The 23060-nt window shown below is 41.9% G+C and overlaps 1 protein-coding gene across 6 annotated transcripts in view; it reads left to right on the top strand.

Moving 5' to 3' along the window:
* FAM168A (family with sequence similarity 168 member A) overlaps positions 1 to 23060 on the top strand; it is a 198735-nt gene that overhangs the window by 40771 nt on the left and 134904 nt on the right. The gene's annotated exons all lie outside the window — the stretch shown is intronic.

The raw sequence follows: 23060 nt of genomic DNA, 5'->3' as shown, positions 1-23060 counted from the left end.
TACCTGTCCTTATGCGAGTATCATGCTGTACTGATTACCATAGTTTTGTAGTGAATTTTGAAATTGTTAAGTATGAGTCTTCCGACTTCGTTGATCTTTTTCAAGATTATTTTTGCTATTTGTATCCTCTTGCAATTCCATATGAATTTGAGGACTGGCTCTTCCAGTTCTACAAAAAAAGGTTTTTGGACTTTTGATAAAATCTATAGATTGCTTTGGAAGTGGCATCTTAACAATATTACATTTTCCAATTAATGAATACAGGATTTTTAAATTAATAACTTAATTTTGGCCAGGCATAGTGGCTCATGCCTGTAATCCCAGCACTTTGGGAGGCCGAGGCAGGAGGATCGCTTGAGCTCAGGAGTTCAAGACCAGTCTAGTTAACATAGTAAGATCCCATCTCTGCTGAAAATAAAACAAAAATTTTGCCGGGGCACTATCATCTTAAACAGTAACTCCCATTTCTTCCCTACCCCAGCTCCTGGCAACCACCATTCAACTATGTGTCCAAGAATTGCATTATTCTATGTATCTCATATGAGTAGAATAATAGTGTTTGTCCTTTATTACTGGTTTAATTCACTTAGCATAATGTCTTCAGGGTTCATCATGTTTTAGTATATGTCAGAATTTCCTTCTTTTTTAAGTCTGAATAATACTCCATTGTATGTATATGCCACAGTTTTTTGATCCATTCATCCATCAACAGACACTTAAGTTGCTTTCACCTTTTGGTGGTTGTGAATTTCCCATTGCTTTTTTTCCTCTTTTTTTTTGGGACAGGGTCTTGCTCTGTTGCCCAGGCTGGAGTGCAGTGGTGTGATCTTGGCTCACTGCAACCTCTGCCTCCTGAGTTCAGGCGATTCTTGTGCCTCAGCCACCCAAGTAGCTAGGATTACAGGTGTGTGCCACCCTACCTGGCTAATTTTTGTATTTTTTTTTTTGTAGTAGAGGCAGGGTTTTGCCATGTTGGCCAGGCTGTCCTCGAACTCCTAGCCTTATGTGATCCGCCTGCCTTGGCCTTCCAAAATGCTGGGATTACCAACATGAGCCACTGCACCTGGCCCCCAATTTTTTTTTTATTGCAGTAAAATACATGCAAAATTTATCATCTCGATTTTTTGAAAGTGTATAGTTTAGTGACCAGGCACGGTGGCTCGTGCCTGTAATCCCAGCACTTTGGAAGGCCGAGGTGGGTGGATCACGAGGTCAGGAGTTCAAGACCAGCCTGGCCAAGATGGTGAAACCCTATCTCTACTAAAAATACAAAAATTAGCCGGCCATGGTGTTGGGCGCTTGTAATCCCAGCTACTCGGGAGGCTGAATTGCTTGAACCTGCGAGGCGGAGGTTGCAGTGAGCCGAGATCACGCCAGCCTGGGCGACAGAGCGAGACTCCGTCTCAAAAAAAAAAAAAAAAAAGAAAGAAAGTGTATAGTTTAGTGTATTAAATACATTCATAATGTTGTGTGACCATCACTGTCAACTATCTCTAAAACTCTTTATCTTACAGATCTGAAATTTGTCTACCCATTAAACAGGAACTCCCTATTGCCCCATTCTTCCTACCCCCGCCCCTGACAATCACCATTCAGTCTTCTGTCTCTATGATTTTGATGACTCTGAGTGCCTCATATAAGTAGAATCATATAGGATTTGTCTTTTTATTTTATTTAATTATTTAAATTATTATTATTATTAATTTGCTAGTGGTGGGGTGGAGGGAATGGGTTCTCACTGTTTTTTTTTTTTTAAAGCCAGAGTTCTCACTTTGTCATCCAGGAGGGACTGCAGTGGCACGATGATAGCTTCTTGCAACCTTGAACTCTTAGACACAAGCCATCCTCTTGCCTCAGCCTCCCAACCAGCTAGGACTACAGGTGTGTATCACCACACTTGGCTAATTAAAAAAATTTGTTTTTAGTAGAAACAGGGTTTCGCTATGTTGTGCAGGCTGGTCTTGAACTCCTGGCCCCAAGTGATCCTCCTGCCTCTGCTTCCCAAAGTGCTGGGATTACAATGTGAGCCACTATACCCAGCCCCATTGCTTTTTTTGTTGTTGTTTTTTCTTTAACATGACAGTGGGTTGAAGCTTACCAGACCCATTGCTTTTTAATATAATAGCAAGCCTTCCTTTCTCTTTTTCTTTTTTTTCCCACAAATATTTATAGAGCAGCTTCTTTATGCCCACTATTTTTAGTATTAGAAGCCTGGCAGTGAACAAGACTAACAAGGTCCTTGGAGGTTACATTCTGGTGATGAGAATGGTTCCCTCTTTGGAAGCCTTGCCAGGGACTAGTTCCCTGGTTTGCTGAGTTTATGATTAGGCCAGGTATCAACTGTGTGTCATCACTTTGGATGTTGCAGACCTTAGCTCCATTTTTTTTTTTTTTTTTTGAGATGGGGTCTTGCTCTGTCGCCCAGGCTAGAGTGCAGTGGTGTGATCTTGGCTCATTGCAACCTCTGCCTCCCGGATTCAAGCAATTCTCTTGCCTCAACCATCCAAGTAGCTGGGATTACAGGTGCCCACCACCACGCCCAGTTAATTTGTTTTGTATTTTTAGTAGAGCTGGGGTTTTGACATGTTGGCCAGGCTGGTCTCGAACTCCTGACCTCAAGAGATCCACCTGCCTCGGCCTCCCAAAGTGCTGGGACCTTAGCCCCTTTTTCCTTTGTGCCTTACTTTGTCACTTTCTCTCAGAGGCCTTTCATGAGCCCCCAGGCTGGACTGGGTGTTCGTCTTCTGCTTTAACTACCCATCACTTATCTTTAGTATAATGCTGCCTAACTCTCTCTTCTACTGGAATGGTACCCTTGTTGACTGACTCATGTATAGCTGCTTGGCTTAATCATAGACCAGATATTCAGGTCCTCTGAGACAGGCCCCTGATGACTTTTGCAACTACATCTTTCACCATAGCCTGCCTTGCACTTTGGACTCTAGTAACACTGAAATAAATGTCATTTCCCAAGGCATGCTAAGCTGTTTCTATTCTCTAGTCTCTCCCTTTTTCCTAGAATGCCCTTTTCCTCTAGGCTAATGTCTTTCCCCTTTAAATTAGTCATCTTCAACAAAGGCTACCTTGCCCTACTCTTGACTTTGCCACATTCCTGCTGCTGCCTTCCTTCCATGGCCTTTGTCACACTATATGGTAATTGACAGGTTCCATGATCTTAAGGAACTTATGGATTTTAGCAGTGGGTCTTAGCTTGCCATCTTCTTCACCCATCAAGTTTCATTTCTCTCTTTACTCATTGAACTTGGCTTTGCTGATGACAGACATTCTGAAATGAAAGCGACCTCCTGGGAATCTGATGGGATTTTCTCTTTATTGCTCTCCCATTGTATTTCACCCTTGCATTTGTGTCAGTTCTCAGTAGGATTAACATAATCTTTTTGTGTAAAAATAATATGCCTCTAATATATTTCTCACCTAGCAGAGATTCTAATGATCTTAATTAATCCTGATGGCATTTTATATATTTACTTTTTGTCCTAAAGTCTCCTTCACCTTGTTTTTTGGAAAAATGCCTGTTATGGAAAAACTAGAAAACTTGGCAAATGGCCGGGCGCGGTGGCTCAAGCCTGTAATCCCAGCACTTTGGGAGGCCGAGATGGGCGGATCACAAGGTCAGGAGGTTGAGACCATCCTGGCTAAGAAGGTGAAACCCCGTCTCTACTAAAAAATAGAAAAAACTAGCCGGGCGAGGTGGCGGGCGCCTGTAGTCCCAGCTACTCGGGAGGCTGAGGCAGGAGAATGGCATGAACCCGGGAGGCGGAGCTTGCAGTGAGCTGAGATCCGGCCACTGTACTCCAGCCTGGGTGCCAGAGCGAGACTCCGTCTCAAAAAAAAAAAAAAAAAACAAAACCTTGGCAAATAATATCGCTCTATATTCTGCCAAGCAGAGATTACTTTTAAAACTCACCATTTAGGGTTTTTTGAAAAGTTATTTTCTAATTATTTTATATAATTAAGATCATACTATAGGTAGTCTTTTGGAGTGCTTTTTAATTTAACATTATATCATAAGCATTTTCCTTTTATTTTTGAGACAGAGTCTGGGTCTGTCACCTAGGCTGGAGTGCAGTGGCACGATCACAGCTCACTGCAGCCTCAAACTCCTGGGCTCAAGTGATCTTCTACCTTAGCCTCCCAAGTAGCTGGTACTATAGGCGTGCACCCCACACCCACCTTATTAAAAATTTTTATTTTTGTAGAGATGGGGTCTCCCTGTGTTGCCTGGGCTGGTCTCGAACTCCTGGCTCAAGCGATCCTCCCACCTTGGCCTCCCAAAGTGCTGGGATTACAGGTGTGAGCCACTGTGCCTGGCCTCAGTCTTTATTTTTTTTATAGTTTTCCTAGGATAAATAGGAATAGGGTAACTGGAGTGAAGGTATATTTATTTTTATTTTTATTTATTTTTTATTTTTATTTATTTATTATTTTTGAGACGGAGTCTTGCTCTGTCGCCCAGGCTGGAGTGCAGTGGCCGGATCACAGCTCACTGCAAGCTCCGCCTCCCAGGTTCACGCCATTCTCCTGCCTCAGCCTCCCGAGTAGCTGGAATTACTATTTTTATTTTTTTGAGATAGCGTCTGGCTCTTTCACACAGGCTGGACTGCCGTGGCTGGAGTGCAGTGGCACAATCTCAGCTCACTGCAACCTCCGTCTCCTGGGCTCAAACTCCCACCTCAGTCTCTTGAATAGCTGGGACTACAGGTGCATGCCACCACACCTGGCTAATTTTTTAAATTTTTTGTAGAGGCGGGGTTTCACCATGTTGCCCAGGCTGGTCTTGAACTCCTGGGCTCAATCCATTTGCCTGCCTTGGCCTCCCAAAGTGCTAGGATTACATACATGAGCTACTGCGCCCATCCAGGTGTAATTTTTTTAAGGCTCTTGATATACACTGTTATTATCCTAGTTCATTGCAGGGACTAAGTATTTGTTAAATGAAAGAATGACTACCCCCCAGAAAGACTGTGAGTAGTCATGCTCTTTACAGGAGTAGATGAGTGGCTCTAACTCCCCATACTGCCTTTCATATTTGACCCTCTCATTGTCCTCCATCCTCATTTGTTTATAGTGAGGGCTTTATGCTCTTATTAGTCATACTTAATTGCTTTCTCTGTGCTCAGGCCAGATGAAATCAGGTCTTTATTCCTTTTTTCCCAAAGAGGAGATACTGAACTTCTCATTTGGTCATGTTCCTTTTTCACCCTTCCATCATTTATTGGTAACATCTTCTGACTTTGAAACCGTAGAGACTTAAAAAACTTGACCGATCTCGTAGGTAATATTTAAAATATGGAGAGAGATTAAGGTCTCGTTGAAAAAAAATCTAGAGTTAGTTTCTGAGAGACCAAAGGGATTCTACTCTACCTGGGTGACCTTAACCTTTGATCTCTCTGGGCCTCTGTTTACTATCTGTAAAAAGGGCCATAATAATAACTCCCTTTCTTATCATATGGGCTTGATAGGATTAATTAATTTATAAAACAATATTGAATGGCTACTTTGCAAAATTGTATGATAAATTCAGTTCATTCCTTCAGTCATTCATCCATTATTTATTTATTTATTTGTTTATTTTTTTGAGACGGAATCTCACTCTGTCACCCAGGCTGGAAGACAGTGGCGCTATCTTGGCTCACTGCAACCTCTGCCTCCTGGGTTGTGGTGATTCTCCTGCTTCGGTCTCCCGACTAGCTGGGATTATAGTTGTGTGCCACGACACCAGGCTAATTTTTGTATTTTTAGTAGAGATGGGGTTTCACCATGTTGGCCAGGCTGGTCTTGAACTTCTGACCTCAAGTGATCCACCAACCTTGGCCTCCCAAAGTGTTGGGATAACAGGCATGAGCCACCATGCCTGGCCTCATCCGTTATTTATTCAACTGGTTAACAGATGTTAATTGAGTACCTCTTTCGTGCTGGGTTTTATGCTAAGTACTAGATAGGAAGGTAAACAACTAATAAAGAAATTGCAGTTCACTATGAAACATACTATGATATTGGTATGTAATAGCAACAACTGCAACTGATACTTAATGCTTGCTTACTGTGTGCCAGGCACTGTTATGAAGCCTTTACCTAAATTAATTCATTTAATTCTTTTTTTTTTTTTTTTTTTTTGAGACGGAGTCTTGCTCTGTCACCCAGGCTGGAGTGCAGTGGCCGGATCTCAGCTCACTGCAAGCTCTGCCTCCCGGGTTCACGCCATTCTCCTGCCTCAGCCTCCCGAGTAGCTGGGACTACAGGCGCCTGCCACCACGCCCGGCTAAGTTTTTGTATTTTTAGTAGAGACGGGGTTTCACTGTGTTACCCAGGATGGTCTCGATCTCCTGACCTCGTGATCCGCCTGTCTCAGCCTCCCAAAGTGCTGGGATTACAGGCTTGAGCCACCGCGCCTGGCCTCATTTAATTCTTAAACTTTTAAAGGTGCGTAATTACTGTAAAGTACAAATTATAGTGGAATACAAAGGAGAGTGTTAAATGTTACCATGTATTGAATGAATGCCCATATGAGCCAGATATTGTATAGATATTTTATATACATTTTCTTTCATCTTTACCACAGCTCTTCAAGGTTAGGCATTATCATTTACACATGAGGAAATAGAGTCTAAGGAAGATTAAGAAATGTGCCCAAGTTCACAGTTTGTAAGAGAAGTAGAGTTGGAATTGAACCCAGTTTTAGTCCAATTCAGAATCCTTGGTTCTTAGGATTTTGTTTATACAAGGCAGAAGAGTAGGTAAAACTCTGTAGGCTAAGGCTCTGTGAGGTCAAAGATAAGAAAGTCCATTGCTTTTGAGGAGGAGAGGAGGCAAAACTGAAATATATTTTCTTAAAAATGTGATATCGTTCCTTCCTCTTCCCCATATATTCCTTTCTCTCCAGGACAGACTAAGAAATCCTTTTGTACCAGCATGGGTATTTAAGTACTTCCTAAGTACTGCACTGTAGCTGCTGCTGCTGATAGCACATGGCAGTTCTGAATGCTTTAGCCAAGTGCATAATAACTGGAAATTCATTCAGGGCAGCTGCAACATGCAACCAGATGGGATTTAAAATTGGCATGTTCATATTTTTTAAAAAAGCTAATTAAAAAATGTCAGTTTGCAACCTGATGTTGCCATGTTAGAATTTTCTAATCTTTTTCTCCAATTGAATAGGAAATGTTTCATTAAACTCCTGTTAAATTGTTTACACTTGTGGCACACTGCACAGATGTGATCATCTGGCTGAAATGTTTTTCCAAAATTATGTGCAGTGGGAAAGAGAAGAATGAGCAGTTTTAGTTCGAAATCTGGAATGGCTGTTGAATAAAGGAGTGCAGTTAAATTTTTAGTTTATAGAATTAACTGTTGTTTTTGTAATTGTGCTATATAACTGAATCATGGTGCTCCAGCTTTGAGAGGCATAGACTAATGGAGAGAGACCCATTTAAGATAGGGTATGTTTAAAACTATTTGTATCAGATAGTTCCTGTCTCATTACTTTTTGCAATAACTTCCTGACTGGTCTCCCTACCTGCTGTCTCACCACCACCAAATCTGTCCTCCCTCCTGCTTCTCCCTGAGCTTTGTTGAATACAGATTGCACTCTTCTGTGCTTTAAAATCTTCCAGGGTTTTTTTCGTAACTTGGAGGATAAAATTCAAACCCCTTAACTTAGCTTGCAGGCTCTTTCATGGTTTGGCCTCTGCTTGCCTCATTAGCTTCAAATTCTCCATTTTTTTTTTTTTTTTTTTTTTTTGAGACGGAGTCTTACTCTGTTGCCCAGACTGGAGTGCAGTGGCGCAATCTCAGCTCACTGCAAGCTCTGCCTCCCTGGGTTCACACCATTCTCCTACCTCAGCCTCCCAAGTAACTGGGACTGCAGGCGCCACCACCACGCCCAGCTAATTTTGTTTTTGTATTTTTAGTAGAGACAGGTTTCACCGTGTTAGCCAGGATGGTCTCGATTTCCTGACCTTGTGATCTGCCCACCTCAGCCTCCCAAAGTGCTGGGATTACAGGCGTGAACCATCGCGCCCAGCTAAATTCTCCTTTATTTTTCATATGTTGTTCCAGCCAAATTGAACTACTTTGCACCTGTTGTCCAGGTCATATTTCTGTATCTTCATCCATCACATTTATCTCTATTTGGTACACCCCTCCCACCCTCCTTTTTAAAAAATATTTATTTATTTACTTATTGTTTATTTATTTATTTTTGAGACAGGATCTGACTCTGTCACCCAGGCTGGAGTACAGTGATACGATCACAGCTCACTGCATCCTCGACCCCCCTGTCTCAGGTGATCTTCCCACCTCAGCCTCCTGAGTAGCTAGGACTACAGGCACCTGCCACCACACCTGGCTAATTTTTGTATTTTTTGTAGAAACAGGGTTTTGCCGTGTTGCCCAGGCTGGTCTTGAACTCCTGGGCTCAAGCTGTCTGCCTGCCTTGGCCTCCCAAAGTGCTGGGATTACAGGCATGAGCCACCAAGCCCGGCCTTAATTACCCTTTAAAACTTAATTGAGGCTTATCTCTGAGTAGCTTCCTTTGTGGTTTCCCCACCTTCTATTCCATTTCACTACTGGGTTCTGATCCTCGTTTGTGGTCTTCATAGTTCCTAGCATTTCTATTGTAGAGCTCTTACCACTTTCTATTATTCCAATTTAAGTTTCTGTCTACCAACACTATTTATCTCTCTTTATTACAGTTCCTCAGAAAATGTGTGTCAAGTGACTATTTTTTTTTAAATATAAAGAGCATCCTGAGGATATGTTCATTCATATATATTTATTCATAGAGTATGAATGATATGATAAAAAGTATGATAAATTTCAACCAGTCTTCTTATTTTTATTTCTGCCAAGTTGTGAGGTTGTTCCAATGTTTGAAAAAAAATTCCTTTTAGAAACACCTGCAGTTTAATTACATGCCAAACCTGAAGCAAGAAATAAACCCTCTTCTTAATCAAGTCTCACAGTAAGTAGTGGAACTTTGGTTTGGGGTGAAGGACTAGACAAAGACTTTCTGATTAGCTCTACCTATTGTGATTCCTGCCTCTTTCCACAGGTTGGGATGATGGTGGGTTATTACACTGATGCTAGCCTGTAAGGGACATTGAATGTATGGAACTTAAATCATGGGTGGTATGTGATAATAAGGTAGAACAAATTCTGTGTTACCCATGTCATTGCTAAGAAACACTTACTGGAGGTTTACTAAAGGTTGGTGCTGGGATACAAAAATGACTTAGGTGTAGCTCCTGCCAGACTGCCTGCTAGACTGTTTGTGCCTCCGGGAACACACAGAATTTAGACATAGCACTGTCCTGCAGAACTTTCTGCAGTGATGGAAATGTTCCATATCCATGCTGTCCGATACAGTAGTCACCAGCTATGTGTGGATTTTGAGTGCTTGAAATATGCATAGTGAGACTGAAGAACTGAATTTTAATTTTTTTTTTTTACTTTTAATTAATTTAAACATGAATTTAAACAGCTATGAATGGTTAACGGCTATGGGAAGCTCAGATCTAGAGGTGCCGATCAGTGGAGAGACAGACATGTAAATAAGCATGTACAATTAAATGTGGTAGGTACTGTGATAGAAATATGTCTATGGAGGCCGGACACAGTGGCTCATGCCTGTAATCCCAGTACTTTGGGTGGCCAAGGCATGTGGATCACCTGAGGTCAGGAGTTCGAGACCAGTGTGGCCAACATGGTGAAACCCCATCTCTACTAAAAATACAAAAATTAGCTGGGTGTGGTGGCACATGCCTGTAATCCCAGCTACTTGGTAGGCTAAGGCAGGAGAATTGCTTGAACTCGGGAGGTGGAGTTTGCAGTGAGCCGGGATCATGCCACTGTACTCCAGCCTGGGCGACAGAGCAAAACTCCATCACAAAAAAAAGAGAAAGGTCTATGGAGCCAGGTGTGGTGGTTCACTCCTATAATCCCAGCACTTTGGGAGGCCAAGGAGGGAGGACCACTTGAGGCCAGGAGTTCAAGTCCAGCCAGGGCAACATAGGGAGACCCCACCTTTACAAAAAATAAAATTGTCTGGCCTTAGTGGTGCACGCCTGTAGTCCCAGCTACTCAGCAGGAGGATCTCTTGAGCCCAGGAAGTCAAAGCTGCAGTGGGCCATGATTGTACCACTACATTCCAGTGTAGGTAACAGAGCAAGACCTTTTCACAAAAAAAAAAAAAAAAAAAAAAAAATCAAGTTAAAAAAAAGAAATACATCTAGGGTTCTCTCTAGGATTAGGTCAGTTCTGGGAGTGGGGAGAGGGATTCAAGAAAGTATTATATCTTTATGAGTCTTAAAAAATGAGTAGATATAACTGGTTGTCACATATGCAGCTTAAAGAATTACGCTGTCTTGGCCGGGTGCGGTGGCTCACGCCTGTAATCCCAGCACTTTGGGAGACCAAGGCAGGCAGATCACGAGTTCAGGAGATCGAGACCATCCTGGCTAACATGGTGAAACCCCGTCTCTACTAAAAATACAAAAAATTAGCCGGGCATGGTGGTGGGCTCCTGTAGTCCCAGCTACTTGGGAGGCTGAGGCAGGAGAATGGGGTGAACCTGGGAGGCGGAGTTTACAGTGAGCCGAGATCACGTCACTGCACTCAAGCCTGGGCCACAGAGTGAGACTCTGTCTCAAAAAAAAAAAAAAAAGAATTACAGTGTCTTGGAGCCCCTGGCTGTTTGATCTTGAGCAAGTGATTTGACTTTTCTAGGCTGAGCCTTGTCATTTTTAAAGAAAGGTCATAATAGTCCCCACTTTAGTCACAGTTGGGCGAAATAATGTGCTTGCTTATAGTAAGCACTCAGTAAATGTTAGCTATTATTATTATTATCTTACTTCCTATTTCATACTACCATGTATACCCAGCTTGCTTGCTTACTTATTTATTTATAAATTGTGATGAAAAACGTAACATAAAATTTACTGTCTTAACCATTTTTAAGTGTATAGTTTAGTTTAGTAGTATTAACTAATTTACATGGTTGCATAACAGATCTCTACATTTTCTTCTTGCAAAACTGAAACTCTATACCCATTGAACAACAACTGTCCCTTCCTCCTTCCAATTTCCTGACAACCACAATTTTACTATTTGTTCTGTGAGTTTGACTACTTTAGATACCTCATATAAGTGGAATCGTGCAATATTTGTCTTTCTGTGACTGGCTTATTTCACTGGGTATAATGTCTTCGAGGTTCATCCATGCTGTAGCATATGACAGGATTTCCTTCTCCTTTAAGGCTAAATACTATTCCTTTGTATGTATATACCACGCTTTCCCCCCCCCCCCATTCATTCAATGATGGACATTTGGTTTGCTTTCACCTCTTGGCTGTTGTGAATAATGCTGCACTGACACAGATACGCAAATATCTCTTCAAGATTCTGCTTTCAGTTCTTTTGGATGTATATCCAGAAATGGAATTGCCAGATGATATAATAATTCTATTTTTATTTTTTGAGAGATGGAGTCTCACTATGTTGCCCAGGCTGAAGTGCAGTGGTTATTCACAGGCATGATAACAGTACACTCTTATCCTTGAACTCCTGGGCTCAAACGACCCTCCTGCCTCCACATCCCAAGTAGCTGGGACTACAGGTGTGCATTAGCACACCTGGCTTATTTTTAATTTTTGGAGGAAGCTTTATACTATATTCTTTTCTTTTTCTTTTGTTACTTCCTGCAAGCAGATACACTATTTTCAATAGCAGCAGCACCATTTTACGTTCCCACCAACAGTGCACAAGGGTTCTAGTTTCCCTATATCCTCAACACTTCTTATTTTCTATTTTGTCTTGGATTTTTTTTTTAATACCTGCCATCATAATGGATATAAGGTGATATTATGGTTTGGATTGCATTTCTCTAATGGTTAGTGATATTGAGCATCTTTTAAAATGCATGTTGGCTATTTGTATTTCTTCTTTTTTCCTCTTCCTCCTTTCTCCTCTTTCTTCTTCCTCATCCTCCTCTTCCCCCTACCCCTTTTTCTCTGCCTACTCCTCCTCCTTTTTCTTTCTTCTTCCTTTTGTTTTCTTTCTTTCTTTTTTTTTTCTTGAACTTCTGGGCTCAAGCAATCTTCCCACCTTGGCCTTCCAGTGCTAGGATTACAGGTATGAGTCACTGTGTGCAGCCTGTTTGTATATCTTCTTTGGAGAAATGTCTATGCAAGTTCTTTGCACATTTTAAAATTGTAATTGTTTTGTTGTTATTTTTTCATATGCAGTTTTTGTTAAATTTTATTTTAAAGTTAACAACAGTAAAATCAAACTTGTAATAAAATTCTTTTAATTTTAACACATGCATACTTTGTGTAACCGTCACCACACCACAGTCGAGATATAGAACAGTTCCATTACCCTAAAAATAATCTTCATCACAGCTAGCTTTTTTTTTTTTTTTTTTTGAGATGGAGTTTCGTTCTTGTTGCCCAGGCTAGAGTGCAATGGCGCAATCTAGTCTCACTGCAACCTCCACCTCCCAGTTTCAAGCGATTCTCCTGCCTCAGCCTCCTGAGTAGCTGGAATTACAGGCATGTGCCACCACACCGAGCTAATTTTGTATTTTTTTTTTTTTTGAGACGGAGTCTCACTCTGTCACCCAGGCTGGAGTGCAGTGGCGCGATCTCGGCTCACGGCAACCTCCACCTCCCGGGTTCAAGCAATTCTCCTGCCTCAGCCTCCCGAGTAGCTGGGACTACAGGCGCCTGCCACCATGCCCGGCTAATTTGTTTTGCATTTTTAGTAGAGATGGGATTTCACTGTGTTAGCCAGCATGGTCTCGATCTCCTGACCTTGTGATCCGTCCGCCTTGGCCTCCCAAAGTGCTGGGATTACAGGCGTGAGCCACCGTGCCCGACCAATTTTGTATTTTTGATAGAGACAGGGCTTCACCATTTCGGTCAGGCTGGTCTTGAACTCCTGACCTCAGGTCATCTGCCTGCCTCAGCCTACCAAAGTGCTGGAATTACAGGTGTGAGCCACCGTGCCCAGCCCAACAGCTAGCTTTTTAATAGGTGCTTTCCAGTAGTGTTGTTGAGAAGCTGTCTTATTTCAAAATTGGTTAGTCAGTTGTAAATTAGTCCAAAGTGCTTATGGCTCTTGATTGATTTGCTGGGAAATACTCTATACTTTTTCTCCCCGCCCCGCCCCCCACATAGGTGAACTTGGGAATCAGACTTAGCCCCTTCTTTTCATGTAACAGAGTACTACTGCTGACCAAATAATTAAATGCAGGGATATGGGATCTTATGATATATAGCTTTGGCAAACATTCTCTCAATCTGTAGTTGTCAATCTGTGTTCTTATGATCTTAGTCTTTGGTTTATTAATCCATAGAAGCTTTTATAAATAAGAACTATAAGCTAGGTCTTAAGTATGCTCAGTAGTAAGAAGTGGGAAGAGCGAAGAAAGAGCCCTAGATTGAGATAGTGAATGCAGAATCAACTCTTGGCCCTGATAACTTTCTAAAAAACCTTAAATCTTTTAATTTCTGTGAGATGTAGGTGTTTTGTCTGCAAAATGGGTGAATTGATAACCCTAATCTCATAGGATTTTTTTGTCGTGAATATTAGGTAAAATAAAGAGTATGTTGGCTGGGTGCTGTGGCTTACGCCTGTAATCCCAAGACTTTGGGAGGCTGGAGCAAGTGGACCACTTGAGCCCAGGGGTTTGAGTACAGCTGTGATCGCACCACTGCACTCCAGCCTGGGTGACAGCGCAAGTCCCTGTCTCCAAAAAAAAAAAGAGTATATAGTATTCAATAAATATTAAGTTGAATTCAAAATAAGCCCAAGATTACATTTTAAAAGTTAAAGAGCTTTACTGAGATATAATTCATATGCCACATAATTCATTCATTTAAATTGTATAGTTGAGTGGTTTTTAGTATATAGAGAGTTGTATAATCATTACCACAGTCAGTTTTAGAGTATTTTCATTACCTATTAGAAACTTGTACCCTTTAGCAATCACCCTCTGCACCCCCTTCTCCACCAGCCCTAGGCAATCACCAGCCTATTCAGGATATTTCATATAAATGGAATAATATAACATGTGGCCTTTATAGCTAGCTTTTTTCATTTAGTGTAATATTTTCAAGGTTTGGCCAAATGTGGTGGTTCATGCCTGTAATCCTAGCACTTTGGGAGGCTGAGATGGGTGGATCTCTTGAGGTCAGGAGTTAGAGACCAGCCTGGCCAACGTGGTGAAACCTCATCTCTACTAAAAATGCAAAAAATTAGCTGGATGTGGTGGTGCATGTCTGTAATCTCAGCTACTCGGGAGGCTGAGGCAAGAGTATCGCTTGAACCCAAAAGGTGGAGGTTGTAGTGAGCCAAGATTGTGCCACTGCACTGCAGCCTGGGTGACAGAGGGAGACTGTCTCCAAAAAATATATATATCAATATATACATTTTCAAGGTTCATTCATGTTGTTACATGTATCAGTACTTCATTCCTTTTTATTGCTAAATATTTCTTTTTTTTTTTTTTTTTTTTTTTTTTTTTTTGAGACGGAGTCTCGCTCTGCCGCCCAGGCTGGAGTGCAGTGGCCAGATCTCGGCTTACTGCAAGCTCTGCCTCCCGGGTTCACGCCATTCTCCTGCCTCAGCCTCCTGAGTAGCTGGGACTACAGGCGCCCGCCACCTCGCCCGGCTAGTTTTTTTTTGTATTTTTTAGTAGAGATGGGGTTTCACCGTGTCAGCCAGGATGGTCTCGATCTCCTGACCTCGTGATCCGCCCGTCTCGGCCTCCCAAAGTGCTGGGATTACAGGCTTGAGCCACCGCGCCCGGCCTGCTAAATATTTCATTGTATGGATATGCCACCTTTTATTTATTCGTTTTTCAGTCGATGGACATTTGGATGGTTCCCACTTTTAGCTATTATTTGTAATGTAGCTGTGAACATTAGCATATAAGTTTTTATGTGGACATAGGTTTCTTAATTCTCTTGGATGCACATTTAGGAGTAGAGTTGTTAGAGCATGTGGTAACTCTATGTTTAACCCTTTTGAGGACTTGTTTTCCACAGTGGCTGTACCACTTCACATTCATTCCTACCAACAGTGTATGAAGGTTCCATTTTCTCCACATCCTTGTAATCACTTGTTATTTGTCTTTTTTCTTTAGCCAACCTACTCAGTGTGAAATGGTATCTCATTTTGGTTTGATGTGCATTTCCCTGGTGGCTAATGATGCTGAACATCTTTCATTAGCTCATTGCTCACCTTGTTACTGTTTTTTTTTTTTTTTTTGAGAGGGAGTCTTGCTCTGTCACCCAGGCTGGAGTGCAGTGGCCGGATCTCAGCTCACTGCAAGCTCTGCCTCCCGGGTTTACACCATTCTCCTGCCTCAGCCTCCCGAATAGCTGAGACTACAGGCACCCGCCACCACGCCCAGTTAATTTTTTGTATTTTTTTAGTAGAGACGGGGCTTCACCGTGTTAGCCAGGATGGTCTTGAGCTCCTGACCTCATGATCCGTCCGTCTCGGCCTCCCAAAGTGCTGGGATTACAGGCTTGAGCCACCGTGCCCGGCCTTTTTTTTTTTTTTTTTTTTTTAAGAGACTGAATCTTGCTTTGTCACTCAGGCTGGATTGCAGTGGTGGGATCATAGCTCACTGCAGCCTCAAACTCCTGGGCTCAAGTGATCCTCCTGCCTCAGCCTCCCAACTGTCTGGGACTACAGGCATGTGCCACCATACCCATCTAATTTTGTTTATTTTTTGTAGAGGTAGAGTCTTGCTATGTTGCCCAGGCTGGTCTCTAACTCCTGGGCTTGAGCAGATCTTCCTGACTTGGCCTCCCAAAGTACTGAGATTATAAATATGAGCCACTTTATATATCGCTTTATGCTTTACTACCTAGCTTGGTGATATCCTTCTTTAGTAAGATGGTACTCGGCTGGGCGTGGTGGCTCACGCCTGTAGTCCCAGCACTTTGGGAGGCCGAGGCGGGTGGATCACGAGGTCAGGAGATCGAGACCATCCTGGCTAACATGGTGAAACCCTGCCTCTACTAAAAATACAAAAAGTTAGCAGGGCATGGTGGTGAGTGCCTGTAGTCCCAGCTACTTGGGAGGCTGAGGCAGGAGAATGGCATGAACCCGGGAGGCGGAGCGAGACTCTGTCTCAAAAAAAAAAAAAAAATGGTACTCTGCACCCAAAAGTGCTTAATACTGATTTGTTAGTTGATTATAAGAGAGTCCCAGAGGAAATAAATATAGCTTAATCTTATCATTTTTCCTTCTTTTGGTTACTTCTATCAGGTTAAATTGAAAGTACTCAGGATTGGTTACTTCTGTTAGGTTAAATTGAAAGTACTCAGGATATCTAGAAAATGGCCATTTTCAAAGAATATTCAGTCTGTTTAGGGGAAGACCAGATTGAACACTTAAGATATAGTTAAAGAACAACTAATGAACTGAGCGTGGTGGCTCACACCTGTAATCCCAGCACTTTGGGAGACTGAGGCAGGTGGATCACCTGAGGTTGGGAGTTCGAGACCAGCCTGGCCAACATGGAGAAACCCCGTGCCTACTAAAAATAGAATAGTTAGCCAGGCATGGTGGTGGGTGCCTGTAATCCCAGCTAATCGGCAGGCTGAGGCAGAAGAATTGCTTGAACCCGGGAGGCAGAGGTTACAGTGAGCTGAGATTGTGCCACTGCACTCCAGCCTGGGCAACAGAGCAAGACTCCATCAAAAAAAAAAAAAGAAAAAGAACAATTAATGGCTGAAATTGATTACTGGTATTGATTATACTTATAATATGATCTTAGCTCTGGGGATACAGCAGTGAATAAAATAAAGTCTGTGCTTTCAGTTGTGTCCTAGTAAATAGAAAAAAACAGGCAGTATATGGGAAAAGGGTATGACTGAAAGGGAGGGAGCTATTTTAGATACAATCAGTTAACTTAGGCCTTGCCGATGAGGTGATATTTGAGTAGAGATCTTAATGAAATAAAGGAGCAAGTCGTATTGATAATTTGAAGGAAGAATGCTTTAGGCAGAGAGAACTATGAGTACTAAGTCCTTGAAGTGAGAATGTACTTGGTTTTTCAAAGAATAACATGAAGAGGAGAATTTTCCTGTTGTTCAGCTTAAGCAATCCAAGGCTTGCATATTCTTGGTTTCTGTGCTTTTGGCCCCCTCAGAATGGTGTCTAAACAACACAAATGTTGATGCTGAAATTTAATTTTACTGTAGTATGGAGCAAGGAGGAGAGTGTTGTGGGGTAAGATTAGATAGGTGAAAGGGAGCTAGATTACCTGGTAAGTCATGGTAATGACCTTGTATTTTACTCTGAGATGATAACTCATTGCAGGGTTTTGAACAAAGTGGAGTTCCATGCTCCAAACTGATTTTAAAAGGATCATTTTGGCTTCTGGGAAGAGAGAGACAGGATAAGCAGATGGCAAGGCTAGAAGCAGGGGCTGTTACAATAGTTAAAAGCATTAATGAAGGCTTGAGTCAGTGTAGTAATGGTAAGAAATGGTTAGAATCAGCGTATGTTTTGAAAGTAGAGCTGACAGAATTTGCTGATAGATTGGATAAGGATTATGAAAGTAAGAAAGTAGTCAAAGAAGATTCGGAGGTTTTTGCCTTGAGCAACTACAAGATTAGAATTGCCACTTATAGAGATGGGAAACAGTGGGAGGAGCAGGTTTGCAGGAAGGAGTCAGACATTTGGTTTTGGAAATAGTACATTTTTACGATAGTTATTAGATAACCAAAAGATGTCAGGCAGTTGGATATACAAGTCTGAAATTCAGAGAAGTTCAAGTTGGAGATAATACATTTTGGGAGTAATTAGCATATATAAAGCCATGGAGTAGATGTGCTCACCTAGGAAATGTGTGTAGTTAGAGCAAAGAAGAGATCTGACTACTAAACTCTGGACACTAACATAGAGAAGTTGAGAAGATCAAGGGAGTAGCCGGTGGGGTAGAGGAAGAACCTAGAGAAAGTGGAGTTCCAGAAATCAGGTAATCTGTGGTGGGTAATGCCAGATGTCCTAGTGTGATTACCTGGAGTCCTAGAGTCTAATTATGGTTTGGTTTTAAATCACTGTGGGACATTGGATAGTTCACTTTACCTTTTAGGGCCTTGGGGTGATCTCTAAAGTGAAGGGCTTAACTAGATTGTCTCTAAACTTTCTCCCATCATCATCATAAACATCATAAACATTCTATAATACTTTATAGCTTACACAAAGCATTTTCATAAATTTATCTCATTTAATCATCATAACAAATCTGTGGGACTTAGATATTTATACCTGTTTTACAGATGAGGAGATTAAAGAAGTTTAGGAGCCAGGCGCAGTGGTTCACGCCTGTAATCCCAGCACTTTGGGAGGGTGAGGCGGGTGGATCACGAGGTCAGGAGATCGAGACCATCTTGGCTAATGCCGTGAAACTCCGTCTCTACTAAAAATACAAAAATTAGCCAGATGTGGTGTCAGGCGCCTGTAGTCCCAGCTGCTCAGGAGGCTGAGGCAGGAGAATGGCGTGAACCCGGGAGGAGGAGCTTGCAGTGAGGGGAGATCGCGCCACAGCATTCTAGCCTGGGTGACAGAGCAAGACTCTGTCTCAAAAAAAAAAAAAAAAGTTAGGGACTTGTCTAAAGTTACACTATCATAATCAGTGATAAAGTTAAATGCAGGTCTGCCTGATCTCAAAGCCTGTGGTCTTTCTATTATATAGCAACTACCTTTTTACACTAATATTATAGAGCTCTGTGATTGTGAGCACATTTATTTATTTACTTATTTGTTTGTTTGTTTGTTGGTTTATTTGAGATGGAGTCTCACTCTGTCGCCCAGGCTGGAGTGCAGTAATGCGATCTTGGCTCACTGCAACCTCCATCTCCCAGGTTCAAGTGCTTCTCCTGTCTCAGCCTCCCGGGTAGCTGGGACTACAGGCATGCACCACTACACCCAGCTAATTTTCGTATTTTTATTTATTTATTTATTTATTTATTTATTTATTTATTTATTTTGTGACGGAGTCTCGCTCTGTCGCCCAGGCTGGAGTGCAGTGGCCGGATCTCAGCTCACTGCAAGCTCCGCCTCCTGGGTTCACGCCATTCTCCTGCCTCAGCCTCTCGAGTAGCTGGGACTACAGGCGCCCGCCACCTTGCCTGGCTAGTTTTTTGTATTTTTTAGTAGAGATGGGGTTTCACCGGGTTAGCCAGGATAGTCTCAATCTCCTGACCTTGTGATCCACCCGTCTCGGCCTCCTAAAGTGCTGGGATTACAGCTTGATCCACTGCGCCCGGCCATTTTTCGTATTTTTAGAAGAGAGGGGGTTCAGCATGTTGGACAGGCTGGTGTTGAACTCCTGGCCTCAGGTGATCCACCTGCCTTGTCCTCACAAAGTGCTAGGATTACAGGCATGAGCCACTGTACCCGGCCTAATTTAATTATTTATTCAATGAATATTTGATGAGCACCTGCTCTAGTGGTCACTGCTCAAAGTGCTGGAGATACAGTTGTAACTAAGACAAAGTTCCTACCCTCATAAGTCTTTCATTCTAGTGGGGGAAACTGACAGTAAACAAATATGATAATAAAGAATATAGTGTAAGGGCCATAATAAAAAATAAAGCAAGATAAGGGAACACCATATATTGGGGTGATGATCAAGAAAAGCCTCTCTGAAGAGATTGCATTTGAGCAGAGTCCTGAATGATTTTAAGTAGTAAGCCATGAGAAGATATAATAGAAGAGTGTTCAGCAGAGGAAACAGCAAGTAGAAAGATCCAGAGGTAGGAATGAGCCAGGTGCATTTTGTGGAATAGTATGAAGGCAATTGGTTGGGCAGGAGGTGGACAAAATGCATAAAGTTGTGGAGTCATTTAGCCCTTGGTAGGGGTGGGAGTGGGGGTTAGTTCTGACTTCCATTAGGTAATTTAGTGTCTGACTCTGGGCAGAGTATCTGACCTTTTTTTTTTTTTTTTTTTTTTTTTGGAGATGGAGTCTCACTGTGTTGCCCAGGCTGGAGTGCAGTGGCGCGATCTTGACTCACTGCAAGCTCCGCCTCCTAGGTTCACGCCATTCTTCTGCCTCAGCCTCCCGAGTAGCTGGGACTACAGGCGCCTGCCACCTCGCCGGCTAATTTTTTGTATTTTTAGTAGAGACGGGGTTTCACGGTGTTAGCCAAGATGGTCTCGATCTCCTGACCTCGTGATCCACCCGCCTCGGCCTCTCAAAGTGCTGGGATTACAGACGTGAGCCACCGCGCCCGGCTTGACTTTTTGAAACTTTAAGTTTCTTATCTATAAACTGGAGATAATAAAATAAAGGTTACCTTGAGAATTGAATGAATGTATGTAAAATACCTAGACCTCAAACATTAACGTGTTTAATGCATACCTACTGTTATTGACAATAACATAGGCATTTATTCTACTTTTATCAAATCAGTTTAATTTGTTTTTCTTTGTTTTTTTCAGTTTGTTTTAGTCAGTAAATCTTAAAGTTCTTATTTTGTGCCAGGGCTTTACTAGGTGATTTCTCTGAGCACGTCTTTGTGTTGAAATAAGAAAGTGTTGGACAAAAAAGAAAATGATTTAGAAGTTGATGAGTAGGTACAAAAATAAGAGCTTGGGATTTTGGTAATTACATCCTCTGATATATTCATTTATTATGGAAAGAAACTGCATGTGCAATTCTGTCATCTTTCCTCATCACTGGATACTGGCTCTACTCTGGCACTTCCCCGTCCGGCTTCCTGCTGATCCAAACCTGCTTGCCTTAGGAAATTCAGGTAAGAGCCAAATCCTCCATCCTTATAAGACCATCTGTTTTCAGACCCACAAATGCTGTCCTTGCAATTGCAACCAAACACAACTGGAATGATTTATTCATCTCTAGGTAACATTTGTGCACTAGCCTTCTAACAAAGTACGGTATCAGCTTTACACTTAATGAAGCATCCAGCACAGATGGTGAGCTGCACAGTAAAGGATGCTCCTGGCTTAGAAGTGGCTGATAGACAGGTAGAGGTAAACTCTTAGTCCTGAGAAGCAGTAGTAAGAACTTCTTGTCTAATAAAGAGTCTTGATTGTGGCTGGGTGCTGTGGCTTACGCCTGTAATCCCGCACTTTGGGAGGCCGAGGTGGGTAGATCATGAGGTCAGGAGATCGAGACCATTCTGGGTAACACAGTAAAACCCCGTCTGTACTAAAAATACGAAAGATTAGCCAGGCATGGTGGCTTGCGCCTATAGTCCCAGCTACTCGGGAGGCTGAGGCAGGAGAATTGCTTGAACCTGGGAGGCAGAGGTTGCAGTAAGCCAATATTGTGCCACTGCACTCCAGCCTGGGCAACAGAATGAGACTCCATCTCAAAAACTAAAAATAAAAAATAAATAAATAAAAATAAAGAGTCTTGATTGTGTATCCTATATTCCTGGAGTGTTTGAGCTCATTTAATTGATTTTTTAAGTTAAATGTTATACCATTTAACTGTTGAATTGAGAAAATGAAGACCCAGAGAGGGGAAGGGACTTAAGTTGCATAGCAGATTGAACTGCACAGCCAAATTAATCATCTACTTTGTGCTAGCTCAGTTTTTAGCTTCTTTACTTACATTATCTTATTTAACCTGTAAGTTCCTTTTTGTCTCCTCTTCTTAATATTGAGGATCTAACTACTGTAGTAGTACTTTTCTTCCATAACAAAATACTTTGATAGTCAAACCTCTAAACACCGTTGCTACAAACAAATGATGCTTACTTTTAGAAAAATCTAGATGAATGTGGCTAGAGCTAGTCTGACTCTTTGCCTCAGCCCCTCCTACAAGGTGATTTGGGGACGCTCTGTTTAGAGGGCAAGCCATGACAATGAAGACACTCTTTGTCACCTCAGAGAAGCTTGGTTTCTCTTTTGGAATGTTTGGTTTTAATAAATTACTTCCTTTTCACTTTAGGTTTTAGGCTCTTTGACAAACCATCTGCTTCTCAAACCCAGTTTCCCTTTACCAGCAGTTCAGATGGAGAACAAAAGCTTTCTTTAGTTCCTGGTGGTTTTGTAAGAGTGGGAAGGCTACAGGGAAAGATTGCATCTGCTTATTGTAATTCATTTGTGATGTGTGCCTGACTGGCAGTAATTTACCAGGGACTCTGCTGGGCTGGCTGAGGAGATAAAATTCTGGAATGGAGATCTATCAACATGCATTTTGGCTATTTCAATCCTTGCCATTATTAGTTAGGGCTCTGAAGAGCTTGTTGGGGTTGATGTTGCTGCTTCACTCTCTCTCTCTCTCTTTTTGGAACCTGCATTAATTGTCGGAGTTTTTAATTTGTCCTTTATTTTTCTGTTCAGTTGCTTTTCCTGGAGGGGTGCTACTTTGTTCAGTGAGTGGCTTAGTATAATGCAATTCAGCAGACTGTGTTAAGTGAATATTTAGTAATGAATAAAATAAGATATGGGGAACCTAACATGAGGTAGTAGAAAAGTGTTGGTCAACCCAGACATGTGGCTTCAAGTTTCAGACCTTGGGTAAATCATTCAATTTCTGAGGCATAGTTTCTTCATCTCTAAAAATGGAGTTATAGATATCTCCTTGCCCAAGGTTACAGTGATTATTAAATGAGAGAATATATAGGAAAGGATCAAGTGTTAAGTTGGTGCTCATTAAATATTCCCTTCTATTTTTCTTCCTGTCTCCTTAAGGAGTATACATGGGGAAGTCTGACATTTATGCAAGTGTGTGTACACATGCTAGTTCAATGTAGTTCTAAAAAGTGGCTGAAATTTGCCACCATAATTGGGAACTGGGAAGTGAAGGCTTGGGGCAGATGTATGTCTTCCTTGAAACCAGACTGAGAAATACTTTCTGAGAAGCTAACATAACACAATGTTTGTGTGCTTAAAGAAGACCTTAGGAGGAGAAATGAAAAAAACTGAGGGTAGAGGCCTTGAACTGATGATTTCCTCAGCTGGTTGTCACTGGTCTCTTAGAGATGGAATAATTGCTTCACAATAAGCTGAGAACAGAACCTGAAGTTTGTAAGTATGAGA

The sequence above is a fragment of the Macaca mulatta genome, chromosome 14, assembly GCF_049350105.2.
Source record: "Macaca mulatta isolate MMU2019108-1 chromosome 14, T2T-MMU8v2.0, whole genome shotgun sequence".
Taxonomy (NCBI): Eukaryota; Metazoa; Chordata; class Mammalia; order Primates; family Cercopithecidae; genus Macaca; species Macaca mulatta.
Note: the sequence above shows the minus strand (reverse complement) of the source record. Positions and strands in the feature narration are given on the sequence as shown.